Source organism: Musca domestica, unplaced genomic scaffold, assembly GCF_030504385.1.
Source record: "Musca domestica strain aabys unplaced genomic scaffold, Musca_domestica.polishedcontigs.V.1.1 17, whole genome shotgun sequence".
Classification (NCBI taxonomy): Eukaryota; Metazoa; Arthropoda; class Insecta; order Diptera; family Muscidae; genus Musca; species Musca domestica.
The window spans coordinates 9,806,652-9,819,498 of record NW_026712230.1 but is presented as its reverse complement, the minus strand read 5'-3'; the positions used below and the strand labels follow the sequence as shown (position 1 = coordinate 9,819,498).

Genomic DNA, 12,847 nt, shown 5'->3' with positions numbered 1-12,847 from the left:
CTTAATTTTTCAATTGGATAGGTCAAAATGTGCTTCATAAAAATTGAGAGGGGAAATCCGTTAAAATTCTGTTAGAATAATAAAAATAACGAATGTAGCCGTTATATTAGGGTCTACACGACGACGTGGATCAGTATAGGCCACTTTTGTCAAAAGCCATTACAATAATCAAATGCAAAACTTGAAAAAAAAAATTTGCGTATAATGCCGCTAAAATCATAAAAATACCGAATATCGGGAGGTACCGTTATATGGGACGTGGAACTGCACACACAATAGTCTGTCATATCCTGAAGTATCCATTGCGAACTTCAAATACCAAATTTTAAACAATTCCGGTGAATATTGTCGCTAAAATCAACAAATTACCGAATATCGGGGGCTATACGAAGACGTGAACCTGCACAGACAATTTTCCGTCAAAGGCTGTAATACCCATTACGAACTTCAAATACCAAATTTGAAACATCTCCGGCGAATAATGTCGTTTAAATCAGCAAAATACCGAAAAAAGAGAGGTACCATTATATGGGGGCAATATCAAAACGTGGACGTAGATGGTCCATGTTCAATACCAGAAGTCCTGCAAACATAATACACATTTCATTTCGTTGGGAAGCTAGACGGACATCGCTTAATCGACATAGAATTTTATGCTGATTAAGAATATATATACTTTGGGTGTATATATATATATACTAGCTGAACCCGGTGCGCTTCGCTACCCCTTTTGATTTTATATGCATTCAAAATTTTATTTACGAATATATGTTGGTTAAAAAAAAAAAACAAATTTAAAAATTTAAAAAAAAAACTATTGCACTACTTTAATGCGTAAATAACCAAAACCATTAGAAAAGCAGTAACATGACATACATACACGAAGTGTTTGTTCTTCGGATTTATTTATTTCATAGCAAATACCAAGCGTGCAGTAAACTGCAATTTTTTCAAGTTGAGTGGCATTTCTATTGCAATTAGTGAATTCGGGATAGTAACATACTTCGCCGTAATAAGCGAATTTCAAATAAGTTGTTGTGTTGTCTTTCAGTGTTAGCCTAAGGCGTTGTGGGTCAATGGTTCTTATTAAAATCATATCCCAATCTGATCCCATTTAAATATAATTTAAAAAAAATTACTTTTACACCAAACTCCGCTACACCTTTCATATTTCATTGAAATTGGTGCGTCAAATATGTGAAATCGGCCGAGAATATATATATGGGAGCCAAATTTAAATCTTAACTAATTTCCAATTAATTTATCACATTTATTATTATAACCAAATTCCGCCACACATTCTGAATTTCATTGGAATCGGTCATATATATAGTGTTTGGTGCATAATATGTATGAAATCGGCCGAAATATATATGTTAGCTATATCCAAACCTCAACTGATTTCAATATAATTTGGCAAATTTTTGCTGGTGCCAGATTTTGTCTCTCTCTCTGGGTGCATCAAATATTTGAAATCGGCTAAGTATATATATGGGAGCTATAATCAAATCTGAGCGTATTTGAATATAATTTGTCAAATTTATTTTTATACCAAATTTAGCCACTCATGCCGAATTTCGTTGGAATCAAAAATACGTATCGTGTTTTGTGCATCAAATATGTGAAATCGGCGGAAAATATATATGGGAGCTATATCGAAATCTGAACCGATTTTAATATAATTTGACTAATTTATTTTCTAATCAAAATCCCGTTACATATTCCAAATTTCTTTGGAATCGAACATACATATCGTGTATGGTGCATAAAATACATGAAATCGGTCGAAAATATATATGAGACCTATATTCAAATCTGAACCGATTTTAATATAATTTGACGAATGAATATTTGTTTTAATTTCCGCTACACATTCCAAATTTCATTGAAAATAGAGATACATAGCGTGTTTGGTGCATCAAATACATGAAATCGGTCGAAAATATATATATGGGAGCTATATCCAAATCTGAACCGATTTCAATTTAATTTGACAAATTCATTTTGGCTCCCAATTCCGTTACTTATTTTAAATTTCATTACAATTGGAAATACATATCGTGTTTGGTCTACGAAATACATGAAATCGGCCGAAAATGTATATGGGAGCTATATCCAAATCTGAACCGATTTCAATATAATTTGGGAAATCAATTTTTTAGATAAAATCTATCACACGTTTCAAATGTCATTGAAATTGGGGATACATAGCGTGTTTGGTGCATCAAATGCTTGAAATCGGCCGATAATATATATGGGAGCTATATCCAAATCTGAACCGATTTCAATATAATTTGACAAATTTATTTTCGGATTAAATCCCGTCACACATTCCAAATTTCATTGGAATCGAACATTCATATTGTATTTGAGGCATCAAATGAACGAAATCGGTCGAAAATATATATGGGAGCTATATCCAAATCTGAACCGATTACAATATAATTTGGCAAACTTATTTTTGTTCCAAATTCCGTTACGTATTCCAAATTTGGAAACTGTATCTTCAACCAATCAATAGATATGTGCATATAAAATCAAAATTTTTGGGAGGTACCTCCGATTCTGATGCTATATCTCCAGTTCCAAGTGGAAATTCAAAAATGTATATAGCCTATGTTACTTTCAGGCGATGTTGCAGTATATATGGAAATTTTCAGGAAAATCTATTCAGCGGTTTTCGAGTCCATAATTTACAAACAAACAAACAAACCAACAAACAAACAAACAAACATACAAACATTTTCCTCTTTTATAGATATAGATATATATATATATAAATATATATATATATATATATATATATATATATATATATATATATATATATATATATATATATATACTAGCTGGCCCGGTCCGCGTTGCCGGCCCGAAGTTCTAGTCTGTAATGCAAATTTTAAAGGTGAACAAATTTTAATATAAATATTGATCCGACTAAAAAGAAATAAATACCTATGGAAGGAGGGCAAAATAATTTCTGAATAGTCAAAGTTAATAACGCTTTTACACCCATTACCATAGCACCTCAAATTGCGCATTAGCGTCCCCAAAAAGTCTATGTTCTTGTTCATAGTAAAATTCAATGTCGATTAAACAATTCCCGTGTTGTCGTCCGCCAATCGGTAAAAATCACAATAGATCGGCGGCCCTGGGGACTGTACCAAATATTTACGTATGTTGACATTTTTCTGTACAATGGTTCTCTACTCACAAAGTAGCCTAAATACAGCAAAATCGATTGGAAAATGTGGTCAAGACCCTCGAAACAGAAAAGCCAAGATGCCAAATAATAGCCAAATCAGTTGAAAAACGTTGCCACAGTCATAACTGGAATCAGGGATACATTCATATGAGGGTTATACCCAACCAATATTCTCTTGGGGGTTAAAAATTCAATAGAATACAAAATTTTCTTTTCTGACCACACATTAGATGTGAAAGTGGACTTGGGGATACTCCAAACTTTCCTGTGTGATAATTATCTGTATGATGGTGACCTACCACAGGGTAGTATAAATAAAAATTTTTAGCCAAATCAATTGATGAAGGTGGTCAAGACCAACTTTGAAAATTTCAAATAAGGGCCAAAAAAATGAAAAAGTGGCCAAGACCCCAAAAATAGCTTAAATCATAGATGGTTATATAAATATGAAATCGGGTTGTACCCTTATCCGTGAGTTATGATCGATATCAAGACCTGCAAAAGCGATTTAAGTTATCTTGAATGTTTTGAAAGAATTTCTGGAAGGATATAAATCCTTTTCATACTAAAAGTCCCATTCGCTCTACTATTTTGCACACTTTAAATTTGGTATTTTACTGATTGTACTCTCAAAGAATTTTGTATTTTGAGCTCTCATTGGACGGATTATTGTCACATGAAAGAAGAAGGTCCATGCTTTGAAATGAGCCCCATTAGTCTTTTTCGGTCATTTTTGTTTGTTTAAATGTCTGCGCATTTTCCAGCTGAACCACGATGTAGGCCCTCGAGTTGAAGGGTAGATGTCAGTTAACATCCTATTTAACACTTATTTCATTTTAAAGATCCTTACAAAGTTTGTCAATAGAATGTACTATTATTTTGTAATTCGATTCCATTGTAATTTTTTTCGATCTTTTCCCGACTTGAGAATTTTTGAGAATTCTTTTTCATGATTTTTTCTAGCGATTTTGAAAAAGTAATTATCTTTTAACTTTGGTGTGACCGCGTTAAATTATTTCGGTATCATCTATTCCGTTTCGCCACCACATAATTCGGTACTATACTTCCATGTAACCCGTCATCAATTTCAGTTCCCAAGAAATCAAGTCAATTAAATAAATTAATATTAATATTCGAATTCAAAAATAAAATATAAAAAACACTACAAATGTACATTAGAAAAAAGTAAGTCAAAATGGAAAAAAATCATGCAAAATAAAACATTACTATTGTACATTTCAAAAGTCAAAATGAAAATGTTAATATATCACATTTTTACGTGATTTTTTTTGTATATTATCCTTTTCGGATAGGAGACAATTCCGAATTTGTATGAATCATTAAAATCAGTTCAGCGGTTCTTAAGTTATAAGCGTAGTAACTAACACAACTTTCATTTATATATATAGATTAGAAGTATGCGTGGTCAGCTTCCTAGCGCCCAAATAAATTCCTGAGTTTGGAGGGAAATTCAACAGTATCTCGTGTAATAATTTTCAAACCGATATCTTCATTATCTGGCAAATATAAAGATTTTAGATAAATCAATATAGTGGGCGTAAAAGTAGGCGTGGTCAATATTTTTTTCTTTAAAAACCTAACTCGGGGTATGACGAAGGTTCGTACAAAAAAATTATGCAAATCGGTCCAGCCGTTTTCAACTGATTCCGTTACCAACAAACAACAAATGATTTTTATATATATAGATATATATATATATATATATATATATATATATATATATATATATATATATATATATATATATATATATATATATATATATATATATATATATATATATATATATATATATATATATATATATATATATATATATATATATATATATATATATATATATATATATATATATATATATATTTTTTTTAATAGAATACCTTTACCTACATTACATCTGGTGTGAATATGGACTCATCGGTCCACTTTTTCTAACTTCTCTCCCAAAAACATCCAACATTTGAAATATTTATGAGCCTCATTATTGAATTTAAAATGAGTTGAAGTTCATTTTCTCCAACATCGTGTAAGTATGAAAATGTAATGTTCCAGTACAACAGCTGAGGGTATAAATCTATCGACAAATTCCATTGATTTTGTTTTAACTGGTTTAAAATATTATGTATTTTTAATCAATATATCAAAAGATGACCTTACATCCGACATTTCCTGCACGGATAGTCTCTCGTAACTGAAAATTCTAATATCTTAAATAATACAAGTTCTTTCTAATTCATATTGGAAAAGGGACTCTGATCATTAATGCACTCACTTTATGGAATCCCAGGCAAAAAATTCAAATAGTTGTAGACGAAGTGACTAACTTTATTTGGACACCCCCTCCCCACATTGGTGCTTTTCCAACTTCACTTACCCACGCTTAGCGAACAAAAAATAATATCCAATCCAATTGATGATCATAGCCAAAATAAATATTGCTTTTTATGCAAACGACACCAATAAAATTCCAAATCGTTTCTTTAATTAACAAAATATTTTCACCAATCCTCCGCTTCTCCTTAGTAACAATTATTATTTTTGTAGCAATAAAAAATTTTTAGATTTTCACAAGGTGTTTGTTTTTCACTTAAAATCCACTAAATCGTTTGCGGTTTAATTGAAAATGTGTGTGCTTTGAGAAAAAATTTAATAACTTTTTTATGAGAATTCCGAACAAAAAAAAACTTTAATATTTTAATTTTTGCGCTTAATATTGCAACGGTATCATCGTCATAAGTGTCGTCATAAACACAAAAAATGAAATTTACACCACGACTTCATAGCAAGACTCTTTGGAGCAGAGTAGCTCAATCAACATTTTTCATTTTCCACATTATTTTTTGCACACTTTTCCACTTGGTGTTTTGTTTACACGACTTAATGCCACACTTTTTCACTTGGAGGCCCGTTTGATAAGTCGATGGTTACTTTAATCCAGGGTTTTTCTCTTCTCCACAATGTGGTCACAGTGGTAATCCTTTTGTTGTGATCACTACTTGTCTGTTTTGAAGACAACAAAAATACAAGTTTCTTTTCGTTTTGTTTATTATTTTGAATTTTTCAATTTTCCGCCGTAATTTTTTCTTTTGCTTTCTTTCGAAAATAATCCACCAGATTCATGCGTCAAGGTGTCATGTCGTTCGTTCGTATCTGCCGGTACTGCGCAAACCGCCATGCATTCCAAACAAATGTATCCAAACAACTAATTTCTGAAGTTTTGTTTACATTGGATTTCTGCTCGCATGGGTGGCAGTCAGGCACAAGCAATCCAACAACGACAACGATCGTGTTGTTTATGTTGTATGGTTGCTCGTTCGGTTGGCTGGTTGGTTGGTTGGGTGTTGTATTGTTTTGTTTTGAATTTCTTGTTTTCCTCCCTCATTGTTGAAAGTGTTGTTTGTTTTGATTGGTGATGTTACAACAGCACACAACATTTGGTTGCTACTCGGCTTGAGTGAATTGTGGTTCACAAGTATTGCAACATTGTTGAATGCTTTGTTGAAACCACTGCAGCATGTTTATATACATTGTTGAGAATACATTAAATATGTATAAAACAACATTTGGTGTCCGCTGAAATTGCAATTTTATAATTTCGAAACCAGTAAAGAATATCTAAAAGTCGGGCAGGGGCGACTTTATGATACCCTACATCCCTTTGCATATTTAGCAGAGCTTCATATAACAAATAAAAAAATTAAAAATTTAACAAATCGGATGAACAATATATATGGGAGCCACAGCCATATCTGAACCTAATTTCACCAAAATTAAAATACTTGTTTCTAGGCTCAAGTTGTCGTAAGTGGCAAATTCCAAAATTTCATTCCATTTGGGCTAATATTATACTTTTGGTGCACAATAAAAGGCAAATCGGACGAAGATATATGTGGAAGTTATATCCAAATCTGAACCGATCTCGCTAAAATTTGGAAAAGGTATTTCTGAGCTGTATTTGATATATTTCCCCAAATATCGTTGTTACAGTGTGCATATTACGGCTGCAGAAGACAAAAATGTCAAATCAGATGAACAATTTATATGGGAGCTATAGTTATATCAGAACCGATTTCTATCAAATTGGACATACCTATTTCCAGGCTTAAGTTGGTCGTATGTACCAAATTCTATCCAATTTGGATCAATATTGCACACAATACAAACCAAATTGAACGAAGATATATGATAGCTATATCTAAATTTTGACCGATTATCTCCAATTTCAATAGGGTTCGTCCTTGGGTCAAACAAATGGCTTATGCACAATTTCATCTTGATCGGGCAATAAATGTGACATGTACATGGACAGACGGACATGCATTATTTGACACAGAATGTGATTCTATGCAGATATTCATCCTATCTATATCTATAAAAGAGGAAAATGTTTGTACGTTTGTTTGTTTGTTTGTTTGTTTGTTTGTAATTTATGGACTCGAAAACTGCTGAATAGATTTTTCTGAAAATTTTCATATATACTGCAACATCGCCTGAAAGTAACATAGGCTATATAAATTTTTGAATTTCCACTTGGAACTGGAGATATAGCATCAGAATCGGAGGTACCTCCCAAAAATTTAGATTTTATATGCACATATCTATTGATCGGTTAAAGATACAGTCTCCAAATTTGGAATGTGTAACGGAATTTGGAACAAAAATAAGTTTGCTAAATTATATTGTAATCGGTTCAGATTTGGATATAGCTCCCATATATATTTTCGACCGATTTCGTTCATTTGATGCCTCAAACACAATATGAATGTTCGATTCAAATGAAATTTGGAATATGTGACGGGATTTGATCCGAAAATAAATTTGTCAAATTATATTGAAATCGGTTCAGATTTGGATATAGCTCCCATATATATTTTCGGCCGATTTCAAGCATTTGATGCACCAAACACGCTATGTATCCCCAATTTCAATGAAATTTGAAACGTGTGATAGATTTTATCTAAAAAAATTTATTTCCCAAATTATATTGAAATCGGTTCAGATTTGGATATAGCTCCCATATACATTTTCGGCCGATTTCATGTGATTGGTGGACCAAACAAGATATGTATGTCCAAATTTAATGAAATTTAAAATAAGTAACGGAATCGGGAGCAAAAATGAATTTTTCAAATTATATTGAAATCGGTTCAGATTTGGATATAGCTCCCATATATATTTTCGACCGATTTCATGTATTTGATGCACCAAACACGCTATGTATCTCTAATTTCAATGAAATTTGAAATGTGTAGCGGAAATTAAAACAAATATACATTTGTCAAATTATATTAAAATCGGTTCAGATTTGGATATAGCTCTTATATATATTTTCGACCGATTTCAAGTATTTTATGCACCATACACGATATGTATGTTCGATTTCCAAGAATTTTGGAATATGTAACGGGATTTTGATTAGAAAATAAATTAGTCAAATTATATTAAAATCGGTTCAGATTTGGATATAGCTCCCATATATATTATCCGCCGATTTCACATATTTGATGCACATTTGACAAATTATATTCAAATACGCTCAGATGTGATTATAGCTCCATATATATACTCAGCCGATTTCACATATTTGATGCACCCAAAGCGAGAGAGACAAAATCTGGCACCAGCAAAAATTGCACAATTATATTGAAATCACCAAATACGATATATATGACCGATTCCAATGAAATTCAGAATGTGTGGCGGAATTCTGTTATAATAATAAATGTGATAAATTAAATGGAAATTAGTTAAGATTTGGATATAGCTCCCATATATATATTCTCGGCCGATTTCACATATTTGACGCACCAATTTCAATTAAATATGAAAGGTGTAGCGGAGTTTGGTGTAAAAGTAATTTTTTTTTAAATTATATTTAAATCGGATCAGATTGGGATATGATTTTAATAAGAACCATTGACCCACAACGCCTTAGGCTAACACTAAAAAACAACACAACAATTTATTTGAAATACGCTTATTACGGCGAAGTATGTTGCTATCTCGAATTCACTGCTTGCAATAGAAATGCCACTCTACTTAAAAAAATTGCAGTTTCCTGCACGCTTGGTATTTGCTATGAAATAAATAAATCCAAAGGACAAACCCTTCGTGTATGCATGTCATGTTACTGCTTTTGTAATGATTTTGTTTATTAACGCATTAAATTAGTGCAATATTTTTTTTAATTTTTAAATTTGTTTTTCTTTATCCAACATATATTCGTAAATAAAATTTTGAATGCATATAAAATCAAAAGGGGTAGCGAAGCGCACCGGGTTCAGCTAGTTGCCTATAAAAAACATACGCACAAAGACATAATGCCCTGACCACCTTGTGGTACTCTACACCAAATAAAAGTTGCGCTGAGTTATGGTCGATTTTTCCATTTTTTACGAATAACGAGTAAAGGTAGTAGAAGAATTGCACTAGGAGAGCACAACTCAGCTCTCGATATTTGCATTTTTAAATCCATTACACCGATTTTTTTAAATTCTGTTTTTATACCCTACAACACTATGTGTTGGGGGTATTATAAGTGTGATTGGACCAAAAATTATGTAACACCTCGAAATATTGGTTTCCCATATAAGAAAGTATATATGGGTCTTCCTAACTCGCCGAGCTGAGTCGATCCAGCTATATATGTCCGTCCGTCCGTCTATCCGTCTGTCCATGTTAATTTGTAATCAAGTTACAGGTCGCAATTATGAACCGATCCTCACGAAATTGAAAATGGAGGTGGGGTTAGGGTCAGAATAGAACCCTATTGTTTTTGGAGATGATCGCACAATATTTAGGGGTTGAAATGGACCAAAAAAAAATTTGAAAATTTTCCTGATTTTGCAGTTGCTCTATAGGCCACAATTATGAACCAAAATTTACATGGAGTTAGAGTTTGGGGCTGGGCAGAAACCTACCAATTTAAGCGGCCATCGGACAATAATTAGTGGGTAAAATAGGCCCTAACTTTTATGTTAGAAAATAGGAAAATTTCCACTAAACTGCGAATATTTTTAATCTCAGCCAAATCACAAATACATTAAAAGATCACTTCTGACCATTACAGTGATGCTAATAGCCAAGAAATCTGATATATAGCAAAATAGGTACAATACATATGTAAAAGAATTGATCTTATTTATTCTGCTTATAAATCAAGAACCGCTGGGCCGATTTTCACAATTCCCATCAATTCGGAATGGTCTCTTGCCCGAAAAGGATAAAATCTATAAAAATAACAATAAAAAATTATATCATTGGTTTAATTATTTTTCATTTCTGTCATATTTTTTTATCGCATGCTATTTTTTTCAATTTGACTTACAATTTTGAATTGTACATTTTATACATTTTTACACCCGCCAACACTACGTTTTGAGGGTATTATATGCATGTCGCAATTATCGTCTAATCCTCGCGAAATTTTGCATGGGGATAGGGTGGGAATTGAAGCTTATTGTTCTAAGGATGTACATTAAGGGGTTTAAATTGCTAAAAAAATTTAAATTTTTCTAATCGACACGGAATTTTGCATCGAAAGAGAGTTGAGGACAGAGAACAAGTCTAGGAATTTGGATGACCATTGGATTATATTTAGCTGTAAAATGGACCACAACTTTCGTGTGCAATTGTTTTGAATACTTAACAACACTACGGATTGCGTATATATTGGCCAAATTTTCCGGGTCAAAAACCTAAGGGTAACCTCTGGGCAGGGCTCTTTGACATTATTTCAAAAACGAAATCTTCCAAAATGGATTTGGACATAAGGGGACTTCGAACAAATTGTAGTGTTGTAGGGTATCACATGGTCGGCCCCGTACATCTATAGCCTTTGCTTACTTGTTTTTTAATAAGATCCTTTTCGAAGTGATGTTATGCACTCTATAGCAATGTTATTTGGTATAAAAGATTAAAATCGATTCAGAATTGGATATGCCTTCCATATATTAGTTCCCTCTGAAAGCAAATTATAACTGCTCTAAAGCCAAATGTTGATAGGTGGTATGATCTACTTCAAATAAATTATTTTATTACGGGAGCTCTTCTAAATATGCAGAGCGATGTAGGGTATCATATAGTAGACTCCCGCCCGAATTTTGACTTTTCCTTACTGGTTTTAGCATGGACCTGTCATAGGAAGCAACTACTTTCAATACTGCCACCATAGGGCAATTCCAAGTCGATTGAACGATATCCGTCTATGTGTACGTTGAAGTCAAGATACAGCATTTCGTAGAGGATGATTGGCATTGAAAAAAAAAAAACATCGGCCCACTTTTTCTATAGACTCCGTGTAACGATTACTTTCCGAATCCCGTATTTAGATTTTGTAACTAGTTCTACCTCCAATGATTCTTCGTAACCTAACCTCATTTCTTAACGTATTTATTTCAATAATCGATTATGTACTTGTAGTTCGTAATGAGTTCTATCTCCGGTGGCAGAACAATGACTGTATTGGTCTACGATTTCCTATATCCAGATACTTTAACTTTTATATACAAATGTTTAAAAGATTGGCCCGGCCGAAATTAACGGTTTACTTATTGTTTTGTTTGTTTGTTTTAATTGGTGATCTTGAGATTGGTTGTCGTTATTTATAAGCTTGCTATTAAGATACTGGTAACGTAAAGAATATGCTCTTGTAATTACAAGTAATGCTAAATTTTCCCTTGGTAGATTTGTTCTTAACAGATTTTTCTCATTCCTTGCATATTTATCACAGGGTTTTTCCCAGGTTTGCATTGGATTTGAAATATTCCTCTAAAAAACAATTCCGAAACTACATCAAATCTTAATTATTGCAAATTAATGCGAACATGTTTGACATGATGATCGCCTATAATTTATGACAGCCAAAATAGAATGACAGTTAACGGCACTAAACGATGTTCTACGAATTACAACATCAACCCTCATAGAACCTTTCCCAGGATGTCAATATCACCAAGTGATGAGCAATGTTGGCTGTGGTGGGTTTTATTGAATTTGCTTACAACGAGCCTTTATCTGTGTTAAATCTCAATGTAAAAAAAAATGAGAAAAAAAGAGGCGTTGCCTTGACATTGCAAAGATATCCCTAGTCCTATCTACCCTCCCGTGAGCCCACACTTAATAACCATATAAATCTCTTGTCAGCCCTTAAGACAAAATGTTGAAAGGAATAAAAAATCGTTTGACAAAACAAGTTTTAATGTCGCACTTAAACACTACATGGCATTGAGGTGTTGTAAACAAAATTCCAAATCCAGAGGAAGAAAAAGAACACAACCAACCACTTCGTATTGGCAAAGAAAACTTTACGATCCTTGTATCCTTTCTGAGATTTATGGCTAAAATCTCACAAATGCCGCTTGTCGCATTAATATCGCATATCACGCTTTACTATCAGCTCTGCAACATCGCTTTGCTGTCTTTGCTATCAGCTTCAAACAACCAAGCAACCAACCCACCCGTCGGTCATCCAGCTAGCCAACATTATACCAAACACATGTCCATGTCCATATCCATATTAATCTTTAATGCTGATGGACTTTTGATCATGGTCACGTTTATGGTTGCAAGAGATTTTTTTTCTATGATGCATTGTTGTTGTTCTTGCATTACAGCCTTCAA

The 12,847-nt window shown here is 32.8% G+C and overlaps 1 protein-coding gene across 1 annotated transcript in view; it reads right to left on the bottom strand.

Moving 5' to 3' along the window:
• LOC101901751 (putative phosphatidate phosphatase) overlaps positions 1-6,439 on the bottom strand; it is a 50,552-nt gene extending 44,113 nt beyond the window's left edge. The window contains exon 1 of the mRNA XM_005183295.4: positions 5,601-6,439. The gene's annotated coding sequence lies outside the window, so the exon portion shown is untranslated. The remainder of the gene's footprint in view (positions 1-5,600) is intronic.
• Positions 6,440-12,847: the final 6,408 nt, after the last annotated feature.